This window comes from Suricata suricatta, chromosome 5, assembly GCF_006229205.1.
Source record: "Suricata suricatta isolate VVHF042 chromosome 5, meerkat_22Aug2017_6uvM2_HiC, whole genome shotgun sequence".
NCBI lineage: Eukaryota > Metazoa > Chordata > Mammalia > Carnivora > Herpestidae > Suricata > Suricata suricatta.
This window is the reverse complement of record NC_043704.1, coordinates 55067611-55080804: the sequence shown is the minus strand read 5'-3', so window position 1 is coordinate 55080804 and position 13194 is coordinate 55067611.

Here is a 13194-nt window from a genome sequence, read left to right as displayed (position 1 = left end):
TGATTGCTCACAATACCTTCTAAAAATACTAGTAATTCTTCCTGTCTGTGTAATAAGACATTCATGTCTGTAGTTAAATTACTAATAGTTATTTCTTAGTCCACTGAATGTTCCCATGTACCTCTTTTATGCCAAACTATTTTTCATATTTCATGTTAGGACCAAGTGGTTTTGCCCATGGCAGACCTCAATTTATGACCTGCTGATGGCTTCTCAGAAAACCGAACAAACCATGAGGACAGCTCTTCTTAAAAAAATTTTTTCTTTCCTAATTGTGTTGCTGTCCAAAATATTATCATATGTAGAGAGAGCTGTATTCCTTTATATTAAATCTGATGGCTCTTGCTGCCCTTTTTCCCTCTGAAAATATTTATATTTTACTAGTATTGTTTGTTACTTTAGAAATCAATTTTGATGAAAGAGGAGAAAAGCAGATGAGTTTGAAAAAGATCCAGATACCAATTCTCTATGAAGAAAAAGAAAGGCATGAAAATCTTTATAGTAAACTTTTTTTATAAACTAAAGTTGTACCTTTTAATATGCAATGAACTCTCATTCACTTGGGGTTCAGTCTTGGGACCCGCCTGTCCTTTGTGTTCTCTTTAATGCTGCCTGTCTTTTGAGGCACTCACTGCCCTAGACAACGCACAGAGGAAGCAGGAGACATGCCAGGTGACATCAACTCTTGCTTTTAACTGGTTGTCAGCTGCTCTGGAAAAGGGACCACCTCAGCGGAGCCCGCTGGCTTGGGCGTCATTGGGCCAGGTCATTCTCTTTACGTCAGACTTGTCGTGGCTTTTGATTTTTTTGTTGCACCAAATTAGAATTGTTAACAGTGTTTTGAGTGTCCGTTCCTCCCCCACACAACCTGCTTTTAACTCAGTAATCCCAATTTTTGCCACCTGCTCTTCCACTCAATTTTACTGTACATTCTCTGACACCACTTGCCATTTTTTGCAACGACCTTTCCAGTGTTTTTTGCCAAATGATTTTTCCATCTCCCTCAAAATACTCTCCTCCAGCCCTGCCTCCCCTACTGGCTCTCCTCTGTCATCCATCCCCCTCACTGTGGCTGCCTCTTTCATCTCTTACATACCTTGCTTAGTACTTCACATGTGTCTGCTGAGTTCTAGCGGGGGTTTTTGTCTTGCTTTTTTCACTCGATTTTGAAATTCTCTTACAGCAAGAGCTTTCCCCTGCCCCTTTCTCTTCCTGTGGTGTTTTGCATACATTAGATGTTCAGTACATAAGTTTGATGATTGAGAGTTGGCTGTGTGTAGATGCCCTACTATTTTCAGTAGAGTGATCTAGATAGTTTTCTCTTTTGACAAATTTCACATGCTCTGAAAACTTTAAAAGGTGATGATTTTTCACCTGAAACTATAGGTCCATTTTGTTTAAATTTCTGAGAATATCAAGATGAAAATAATGGGGCTATCCCAAATTTGAGAGTATTGCTCATTCCAGGATGCTACAGTCATTTTAGTAAATGACCAAACTGTGATTTGAGTTAATAAAGCTCAAAAAGTGACAAGTTTAACTCCTCCATCTCATTAATTAAACCCTGTATCACCTTCTAGATGTGTTTTTGTCCTAAAGAGGCTATTCAAAAACAAGCCTGTGGGATGTGTATGGAAATACATACTCCTTGATTTACCTGCCATTGGAAACTGGAGAAGTGATTGTTGGGCAACCCTTTATCTTTTTATTATGTTTTATTTGATGGAGAGTTTGTTTAGAAACATTAGTTTTACATGTGTCATATTTTCAAAATCACTAACTGCCATCACCCACTGGGGTCCTTTGTTAAGTCATTTTCCATGGCTAATAGCATCCAGGTAACTTTTAAGAGATAAGCAGAGAGCAGGAAGTTTTCCTGCCTTTGGCTTTTGACAGTTCTTACTTATCATTTAAGACCAGCTTTCCCATAAATTTAGCCTTTTGGGGAAAAAAAAGAGAACATTTGTAATAAGCTTCTCTGTAAGACAACATCAATGGAATCTTAAAAGCATTGTTATCAGGATTGGTGAGAGAAGGAAGCATTTCTGTTTTTATTAAATGGAGCATTATTTACAAAAAGCCATTGTTGAGATTTAGATCCCACATCATATAAATATCCATTAACCATTCTAAATAAAGAAAACTCCAGTGTTGCTATGTGCAAGATCCTCTCTTGGGGCTTTTTTCCATAGCAATTAAAGGTGTGCTATTTGTCAGTAGCCATTTTTTGCAGTGATTTAAAGACCAAAGTTGTTTTACAGCTGTGTTACCGTTAAAGGTTTTTTTTATATGTATTAAATCAATTTATCACCGTTTGAAGCTTTGAATATCTGCAATCTTTGCCAAGATACTTTTTTATTTAAAAACATAACTTTGTAAATATTACCCTGTAATATTATATATACTTAATAAAACATTTTAAGCTATTTTGTTGGGTTATTTCTATTGCTGTGAAAGCAGGCCATAGACACCTTTCTAAGAAATTTAATTTGTATTTTCAGGTTGTTCATATTCTAGGTGACGAGTCAAAGGATCGGTTAAGATACTAACTTGTAAATTATTTTTAAAGAAAATAACCAGTAAGTAATCTTTTAACATATTAAAAAAAATTTTAATGTTTATTTTTGAGAAAGAGAGAACGAATGGGGGAGGGGCAGAGAGAGAGAGGGAGACACAAAATCCGAAGGAGGCTCCAGGCTCTGAGCTGTCGGCACAGAGCCAGATGCAGGGCTCAAACCCACGAAGCCTCAGATCATGACCTGCGCTGAAGTCAGACGCTTAACCGACTAAGCCACCCAGACACCCCACTGATAAGTAATTTTATGTTGTGTTTTTGGTGTTTTGTGTTTTTTTTTAATTTTTGAGACAGACAGAGCATGAGCGGGGGAGGGGCAGAGAGAGAGGGAGGCACAGAATCTGAAGCAGGCTACAGGCTCCACCGAACTGTTAGCACAGAGCCCAACACAGGTTCAAACTCACTAACCATGAGATCATGACCTGAGCTGAAGTCCAGCACTTAACCGACTGAGCCACCCAGGCGCCCCAAGTAATCTTTTAACTGGAGCAAACTTTTAACTAAAAGTTTAAAACAAGTCCCTGGTGTTGAATTTTCCTATGGTCTAGTGAGAACATGCCATGAGAAAGCAAGAACCCTGGGTTCTGGTCCCGTCTATACTGCTAACTAGCAGAGAACTTGACAACCCCTCACCCCACATTTCTGGGCCCCTCCTCACCCATTGAACAAGAGAAACCTCTTTCAAGACTGAAATGTAAATTAAAACAGTTCTCCATTTCAATTGTTTGTCAATTAGGACTGTTGTGATTACAAGTGAAAGAAAACTTGTATCGAAGAAAATGAATTTATTGGTTAATGTAACTGAAAATTCAGATGCACAACTGGATACTGGGCCTCAGAACGGTGTCTTAAGGATCCAGTGTCTCGCCAGCTCTCCAGCTAGCTCTTGCCTACCTTCACAGGTTGCGTGTGATGGCAAAACAGCAATTGGGGTCCCAGACTCTCCTGCCAAGGTTAGGGAACAGAGAGGAGGAGAAAAAAAGTGCATCTCTCTCTCTCTCTCAGAAATCCTATGCACCTGGATTGTACCCCGTTGCTCTGAGGAGGTCCTGGCCTCCATCTCTCACTCACCTAGGCCAGGTAACTCTGACGGTCCCCTTGGGCAGGCCTGACTCCCACGTCTAACCTGGAATGGAGATTGTGGGCAGCACCTGGGGTGGGGGTGGGGCTGAAGGGAAGTAAACTTGAAGTCCAGTCGGGATTGTTACCCGGTGATGAGATGTCATTAGCTTTATGAGCACAGCATTCCTAGTCAGCGCTGCGTGCCTTACAGGTATGTACTCTGTGATTCTGCATTGTATGTGTGATTGTAGACTATTTGAATGGAAAATAATATTTGGCGGCAAGGTACCATCTCCTTTCTTACCTCATAGGCAATTTAATGTTTTATGCATTTATGAGAACTTTTTTGCTCTCAGCAGGAGTAACTAATGGAGTTCAGAAAGCATTTAAATGGCCTGCCTCCTGCACTGAAGGCTGCTCTGGGTAGCACGGGAAATGCACTCAACCTGATTAGGACTCCCACAGAGGTGGAGGCTTCCAGAAGCAACTGGATTTCGTTTTTGCACAGCGCCTTTCCAGCTCAAGGCTTCAAGTTTGACAGCTTTAGAAAATACTGGATTATGGTACCACCATCTATGTAGGACATGATTTCCTCAGAAGCTCAGATATTTGAGCACACTTGACATTGGTGTGAGCAGTGAGGCCATGCCGGTATTCTGCACCCAATGTTTATTTTGCATGTGGAAGCTTCATGCTCAAATCGGGGAAATAAAGTATTCAATCCTGAGTTATGGATAATTGGACTGATTGTTTAATGTTGAAGATAGCAGTACAGACTGCGCAGAAGTGATGATGGACCTGATAGTTAGAACTCTACTTAGCGAGCGCCCACCCCTTTAGTCAGCTGTTTGACTGGAATGCAAGAGCAGTTCAGCTCTGAGAACAGCACACACAACCCTCCCCTCTGCCCTGTAAGGACCAGGTGTCTTGTCCCAACGGGGCAAGAAATGCTTCGCAAGCAGTATGCTTGGTAAGGAGTCCAATTTGGAGAGAAGTGATTTAGAAGTCTAAAAACCTCAATCTGATGTCGGTCTTGAAGCCAGGTAGCCTGCCTGGTTTGCAGATTTGCACAACTGCTATCCCCTTATAGATGTTGTCACACCATGGCATGGCACAAGGCTTTGGATCCTCCTCTTCACATAATCTTACTTGATCATAGATCTGCCTTCCAGAAAAAACAACTGTCGTTTTCCTACTTTTCATTGAATTGCCTGCGAAATTCCTCAAGGTTAAACTGACAATATATACAAGCTGATGGACAATCTAAACACATGGATTGTTGGCAAAATTTAAGTTTAGTTTGCTTAGGATAGGGAGTATATCTCCCATGGGAGCTCTCTACTTATTTACTTTCTAAGTATATAGTAAATTAGTAACTTCAGTATACGTAACAGATTGTGTCGGGAGATAGCTCTCATGCTGAGGGCAACTGGAAAATACTAGAATCTTTCCTCTTGCTACACCTTATTCCCTACCAGTTGTAGGACTAGTTTCCCCACCACCTTGGGAGACAGCTGTGTGGTGGTGGGAGTCGGATCCCGCCCCCCAGGAATGCTTCTCACACTTTAGACAACTTCCACCCCTAACTCGACCAGATGTTTTTAGAATGTGTTGTTCATAAGCCCCATTTAGACAAGCTAGAGGATGCATATTTTGTTTCCCAAAAAAACCTTTTTTATTGCAATGTTATCAAGTGTTCAATTCTCACAGTTGAATTGGTTGGGTACATACCTTGGATTTTTAAAAATTTGCTTATTCTGTATTCAATAGAGCCCATGTCTCCTCCTATCTTTAGCTACATACCTAGCTATCAATAGGGATTGTTCAGGTAACAACTGCTACTAAATTGGCACAGAAATTGTTACTGCGGGTCCAATGGAGGGATATATTTGAACCCATCAAGTGTCAGTTGTTCTCACTTTCGTTCAGAGAAAGTTGTCGGAAAATTATGGAATTTTTTTTGTGCTTTAAGCCGATTGCTTTTCACTGATATGAGGCATTTATTCATTGCCTAAATTGTGAACAAAATTACACAAAAATTATAAAGTTTTTTTTAAAGTTTATATATTTTTGAGAGAGAGAGAGAGAGAAAGGACACAAGTGAGGGGGAGGGGCAGACAGAGAGGGAGACACAGAATCTGAAGCAGACTCTAGGCTCTGAGCTGCCAGCACAGAGCCCGACGCAGGGCTAGAAATCACGACCCATGAGATTATTACCTGAACCGAAGTCAGACACTTACCTGACTGAGCCACCCAAGTGCCCCTAAGTTTTTTGAAAACCATCCCAATTAGTAAAATTAAATGCTCTTGTATTATTTTTAAGTTTCTGGCAAACTATTAAATAGTCTCCTGAAAACATCTGGCTAAAGGGCTTGACTGGAAGAATTACCAAACCTCATCCTTGTGCCTTCTGACTGGGATCATTCTTCTTCACTGTATGAACTGAGTAGACTCAGTAGAGATACCAACAAGCTCCCTCCTGGGATCCTCCGAAGGTGCCATAATATAGCGATGGGAAGGTCTCAGACCAGATTTTTCCTGAGTGACTGGATCCCCTGGGAGACCACTCAGTGCCTTTAACATGTGTTAATGAGACTGGTGATCCCCGCCCCGCCCTGAGCCAGCTACTCATTTCTATGACTCCATCTAGTTCCTCAAAGTACTTAACATGCCCGTTTGGGTCAGGTACCCTTACGTAGAGAAAAGCTGCTTTCAATGAGCACTTGGGTGCTGCCACAAATTGGCGTGGGTGTCCAATAATGAGTAAACAGCTCCATGCAAAACCATACCTCTAAATGCCTTGTGCAAAGCATCCAGGCACAGAGGCCAAGAGATTAATTCATTCATACAAAGAACAGTTTTTTATTTTTCACCTGAGAGGCAAAACCACCACAATAATTCCTACTGTATGTAGAAAACAAATTTATTTTTTAAAAAACCAAATTCCTGAGTCAACAGATTCCCAGTGCCTGGTGCTGTCCAAATGAACCTGGCAGTGACACAGGTTCATTTGATTCATTGATGAAAACTACGTGTTAGGAGTCTGCCTTTTCTGGGCCTCCTGGGTATTTTCATTCTTTTTTTTGGAGTTAATAATAGGGGTTGACATCTCAAGGTGAGGAGAGAGAAAGCAGCATGTGTTCCTTCAAAAGACCCAACAAGATAATAGATTTTTTAAAAAGCTGTTGCTAGGGCACCTGGGTGGCTCAGTCGGTTAAGCATCTGACTTTGGCTCAGGTCATGATCTCCCGGTTCGTGATTTCTAGCCCCACGTTGGTCTCTGTGCTGACAGGTCAGATCCTGGCACCTGCTTCAGATTCTGTGTCTCCCTCTCCCTCTACCCCTCCTCTGCTCACACTCTGTCTCTCTCTCAAAAATAAATCAACATTAAAAAATAATTAAAAATAAAAAGCTGTTGCTGAATGTAATGTACTTAGAGTTCAAAGGACTTTTTTTTTTTAATAAAATCTTTGCGAGCAATACTAAAGAAATCTAGAACCCCCCAGGGTGACCAAAGTTAGAATCCTATCAGGGATTTAAATCTAATTATTAGCCTGAAAGTAAAGAAGAGAGAGAAAAGGCCAAGTATCAGCCTGGAAAACAATAATAGCCATGACAGTGTTCAGTACCCCAGTCATTAATTCTTTGAAGAACTGTTTAGCATTTATTCTTCTTACTCGTGAAAGAGAGCCACAGAGATTTCCATTTTCCTGTTTGTAATTTCTATCTCTGTGGAGAGGCTTCCTCTGCTTCTACACATCGTCCCATTCCAGCACCTGGTAGAATAGGCACTTAGAGGAGGCAATGTGCAGAGTCAGAGCACCCCACATCCTGCGCTTCACCAGCTGCGTGACCCTGTGCAAGTGAACTCACTGATCTGTGCCTCTGTGTCTTCATTTGCAAGATGAAGAGGAATTGTGAAGACTGAAAAACATCACACTTGGGAAGTACTCAGCACAGCGCCTGACCCAATGGGAGCACCCAGGAACTGTCAACTAGTTCTCTTTTTCCTCTTCTTATTAAACACTGGCCAAGGAGGGGGAAATCTGGCATGACAGTCTAGAGATGAGCACAACGGAGAGTGGAATATGTATTTTCTTAAGCGGGGTGATTGCTGAAGAAGCAAATAGAACATGACTGGGACCCTAGACAATATGACAAGCGCAGCTACATCGTTAGACATGTTCACTCCAAGCACAGTTTCTTGTTACGACTCCCTCCAGTTCCCTTCGTGAAACCAGGGCCCAGGATGTGGGTGACATGAGAGAAAGGCCCCGGGTCATATGATTTCCCCTCTCCTGGAATGCAGAGATGGAAGGGAAGGATCTCATCTCTGTAGCACAGGGAGGGTCTTTGGAGCCCTACTTCTGCTACTTTTACTCAACTCATCCATTTATGCATTCATGCATTCATGTCTTTGATTCTCAAGACTTCTCAAGATGTGTTAAGAGCAGGCCCTCTAATCACTCTAGATAGAAGACTTAGATTAAGAACATAGAGCTGCCTTTAGGCTAATAACCAGCAGAAACTAAATCCAAGTGTATAGGAGGGAAGATGAATGTTGAAATATTGAGTCCTGGTAAATATTATTTCACAAATGCAAAAATTACGGTCGGGGGATTTTGATAAGGCTTAGGTTGTCCTGTAATCAGCCCATTCTCTAAAATGATGAGAGCCTTCACTCCGTCCTGGGTGGCTGTAGAAAGCAAAAAAGGCAGCTGGAGACATGCTGTGAATTGGAAGAAGCTTCTATTTGCTTCTCCGCCTACTCATATGACCACGGAGGATGCCCAGTTCAAGGGGGAATCAGATGCCAAGTGAGGCTGTGCCGGCCTGTCCTTTGAGCAAAGTGCAGAAACCTGCTTGAGAGAGTGCTTGATTAGAGGCCCCAGATACATCTGAAGACCTGGTTTTCTATTAAGCCTTCAATGCTTACAATTTTATACTCTCTCCATAGAGAGGGAATCTGAGCTGTCCTATGTCAATGTTTTAGTTCCTGACTCCTAACTTGGCAAGAGATATGTGGTGAATCAATATGTCACAGTCTGTTAAAAGATGCTTCGCTGTTTATGTTTGTTGGGTGTTTAGAAATGCAATAACTATACTGGAGTCTTTTCTTAGCCTGTCATCTGTTTCCGAGGGAACAGAGAGTGATGCAGAAGGCCAATCACGGCACCATAATTACACCAAAAAGTGGGTGCTGGTATCCTCCACTAGGAACATCGCTATTCCATGCTCCCAGATGAAGAGCATTTTATAGACACCTCCCTCTCGTTTCTTCCTCCAAACCAATCTCTCACTTCCTTCCACTCAAAATTAAAGTACAACGTGAATTGTGCCACTATCAATGTATTCGGGGGGTGTTCTGAGCAGGGAAAAATATAAATACATTGGTTCTATACTCAAATTAACTGTGGAGCCAGGAAGATAAACAAAGCACAACTAATTGCATCCAAGCAAGATTAAAAAGAATGGTGTTCTATGGAAAGAAAAAAACCACACAATTAATGGAAGTTAAGCAATATCTCAATGAAACTAGTAAATAAATAAATATATAGCTATAGGTTTAATTAAAAGCAAGACTCTATTATGGCTTATTTCTTACTGAGCTCCTTAAAGAAAGTCTAATGTTAAGTGAGAAAAATCAACTCAGGACACCTTGTCATCTGCAATTAATCAAGACTTCTGTGTCTCATACAAACTTAAAAAAATTTTTTTAATGTTTACTCATTTTCACGAGAGAGAGAACACAAGTAGGGGAGGGGCAGAGACAGAGAGGGAGACAGAATCTGAAACAGGCTCCAGGCTCTGAGCTGTCAGCACAGAGCCTGATGCAGGGCTCGAACTCAGGAACAGTGAGATCATGACCTGAGTGAAGTTGGACGCTTAACCAACTGAGCCACCCAGGCGCTCCTCATACAAACTTTTAAGATAGGTCATGGCAAGGGTGAATTTAGGAATCTCATGTGAATTTCCCATGGCTTGCGATGTACAGGTCTCTATGTCTCCAATTTGGACATAGAAATATCCCAGGAATATTGTGACTGTAAAGCCACTTCCCCTATATTTGCTATGTGATTTTGATGAAAAGATACCATATCAGGCTACTATAAGCAAAACTTATATCTACAGCTATGGCTAAAATTAGAAGTATGTTGTTTTTCTGATAATAAAACCTCTACAGAAATGTTTCACATTTACTTGAGGTTTTGCTTCCTTTCAACTCAGTCTCCTGCAATGTTCTAGGAATCACAGTATCCATTAAAGGTCAGATTTTGAATGGAAGACAGATTTTGGGAATTGTTCCTACATGCTTTATCGAAATACCCTATCATGGTCCATTTTAAGTTATTTTCTCTCCACCTACTAAGAGCCCAAAGGGAAATTTGAATTCATTTTCCTTGAATTGAATTCATCAGTGATGGCCACTCCTAGGTGACAGGGGCAGTGAAGGGGCTATCCCTCAAGGTGCCTGAAGATTTCAGAGTGCAGGAACAAACGGACAGGAGATCACCGCATCTGTTCCCTGAGCTGTATGTCAGGCTTGTGTCTCCTCACTTGCCAGGAATGTTGCCAGGACGGGTGGACAGATAAGAGAGGTACCTGTCAAAGACCTTCAAGTCCTTGGAAGAAAGAAGTTGACATATAAAGTCATTTCTTATGTCATGATTAATTATGCAGACTTCTTGGGGCACTGGGTGGCTCAGTCCGTTGGGCATCCGACTTTGGCTCAGGTCATGCTCTCATGGTTTGTGAATTTGAACCCTACAGTGGGCTCTGTGCTGACAGCTCGGAGACTGGAGCCTGCTCTGGATTCTGTCTTCCTCTCTCTTTGTCCCTCCCCTGCTCACACTCTGTCCCTCATTCAAAAATAAATAAGCATTAAAAATTTTTTTTAATTAGGCAAACTTCTTTCTTTCTTTCTTTATCCCATGAGGTCTTTGTTCATCTCTCATGAAAGTCTCATCACCTGCTTGCACTTCCACCCTGAGGAATAATGTATCAGAAATTATTTATTGAGCACCTGCTTCATGTAGGCACCATGAGAAAGCCTGAGGATGTAGCCATAATCAGATAGACAGACCTTATGAGCTGGGGTGGCTAATTTAGTAAACTTCTTACTGTCTCTGAGCTTTGATTCACCCAAAGGGTACATAGGAAAAGAATAAAAATAAATAAGAATCCCACCTTCAAAACATGCTTTGAGGACTCCATGAAATAAGATATACGAAGGTATTTAGCAAACTATAACCAGGGTTGAATTAATGTTACTCACCCCTGCCAATCCTAAGCAGTAAAGTAAGTTAAATCAATACATTTTCCAACTTCTTAATAATTTATACCTTTTTCAAAAAGATTATTGGTGGATATAGTGGAAGCTTCTTGATTTTTTTTAAGTTTATTTATTTTGAGAAAGTGGGCAAGTGATGGAGAGAGAGAGAGAGGGAGGGAGAGAATCCTAAGCAGGCTCCATGCTGTCAGCACAATGCCTGATGAGGGGCTGGAACTCATATCAGACCATGACCTGAGCCGAAGTCAGACCCTTAACCGACAGAGCCACCCCAGGTGCCCCTGAAGCTCTTGATTTTGAAAAGTGAGTGATTTTGGATCAAATAGCAGATCACAGGATATGAATCACAGGATGAACAGTTCTTTAGGACACACACCCCCCTCCAGGAAGCCTTCCATCAGATGACACAAAACCTCCACCAGACTGAAAAGTGTGCAGGTGTGAAGCCCTGGAGAGGAGGGTGGGGCGAGAGCCTGAGCTTGCCTCCTTGACCCTGTCGTGGGGGCAGCTCTGGGAAAACCTGTGCAGACACGGGGAAATGCCTCTTCCAGGCCCCCCCTCCTGCTGACTTTGCCTGGAATTATGGTCCAGTAAGTTTTGTAGGAATGGGTGACTACAGATTCCGGTGACAAAATAGCCAACACACCTTTCTTCTGGATGGATCATGGGTGAATTCTGCCCACATGCAGAGGCCCCTGTTCTCCTTCTGACCTTCCCAAGTTTTCCCAACCCCAGTTCTGAAATTTGGCCTTTTAGTCTGTTCCAATGCCCAGTTAACCTCTAGAGAAGGCCTGGAGGGGCTAAGTGTCCACGGTGGGGGCAGCGATGGCCTGGTATAGCGGACAGAGTGTTGGACGATGAGGCAGGAAGCCTAGGAGCTCGCTTCTTAGCTGTCACTGAAAAGCTCCCGCAAGGTGGCTGGGCTTCCTGCATCTCAGCTTCTATATGCTTTAAATGAGGGGGTTGGCCTGGAGGCCACCAGCACTAACCCCAAAGCTGCTGGCCTATCATCTCTGCTGCGAAGTTGATATTCTTCATTAATATCCACTCAAGCAGAGGTCAGGAAGTGGCCTACAGAAGGAGTTGGTCCCCAGTGACTACCTCAGACTGACATAAAGACCCCAGGAAAGAAATTCTGCTGAGAAAAGAAGATCACCCCTCCATCCAGCCTGTACCAGCCCCCTGAAATCTCCTGAGGCTACAAGGCGCAAGTCAAGGTCAAAGACATGGCCTTCCCAGTGGCAGAGGAGGGTTACCAGGAATGCCAAATTTGGAGTAATTTGTTAATAACCCTTCAACATTCAGCAGTCTATGTAGAAGGCAAGATGCAAATGGACCACAGGCAAGTGGGTTGTATTTGGTGTATACAAAGTTGTAAACACCATTTGTACCATTCAAAGAAAAGAAGAAAAAAAAATTCCAGCAAACAACAGGAGATTCTAGACTTTAAAAATATCTGGATTTCCAGCTTCTGTTAAATTAAAAAAGAAGAAGATCTGGCCACCCTGGGCCCACATGCTCACCCCTGCCCCCATGGGTTAGCCGGGGTTACCAGTTTCTGCTCTCCTGGAGGGTAAGGGGCACACAGTGTCCAGGTCTTCATAACTCCTTCCACAGCTGTTACTTGAGCCTGTATCTTAGTGTTTTGCTTGTAGTAGAGAAATAATTTCTCTGAGTTCATGAATCCACAAAAAGTGTGAAAATAAAACATACCCAGAGGACCATTTGCTTTATCAGCAAATCAAGAACACATCTTTGTAGAAGTGCAGCTCATGGCTAGTGTTTTCTGTGCAATCCCCAGGGTGCTCCACTCATTTACATGGCCTGGCCTGGCTCTTAAAGGCATTTTACTCTTGTTCTCTCCCTGGAAAACTGGGAGGATGGAAATCTGCAGACAGCCTGCAACTTCTGTACAGCCCTTCCTCTTCCGGAGTTATTCAAGGTCATAGCAGAATTGCCTTGGCACCTGATCTTGGCAGGAGTCTGGTTGTCCTTAGTCCTTGTTTGTTTCATCACTTGCTGCAGACTTAAATCTCATCTTAGGGCAGGTGGGAATTTGGCAAACTAATTTAGCTTCTTTGCTTGAAGTACTAATAACATGAATTGCCATTATAATCTTCCCTGTCTTTCAGACAGACGAGGAAACTCAGGCTCAGACAGGTAGGTAACATGCTGAAAGGGTGGAATTCTAGCACATGCTGGTCTAGAAGGGGTGTGGGGAAGGGCGGGGTTTCTGGCTCCTTTCTCTGAGGGAAGCAAGGTGCCC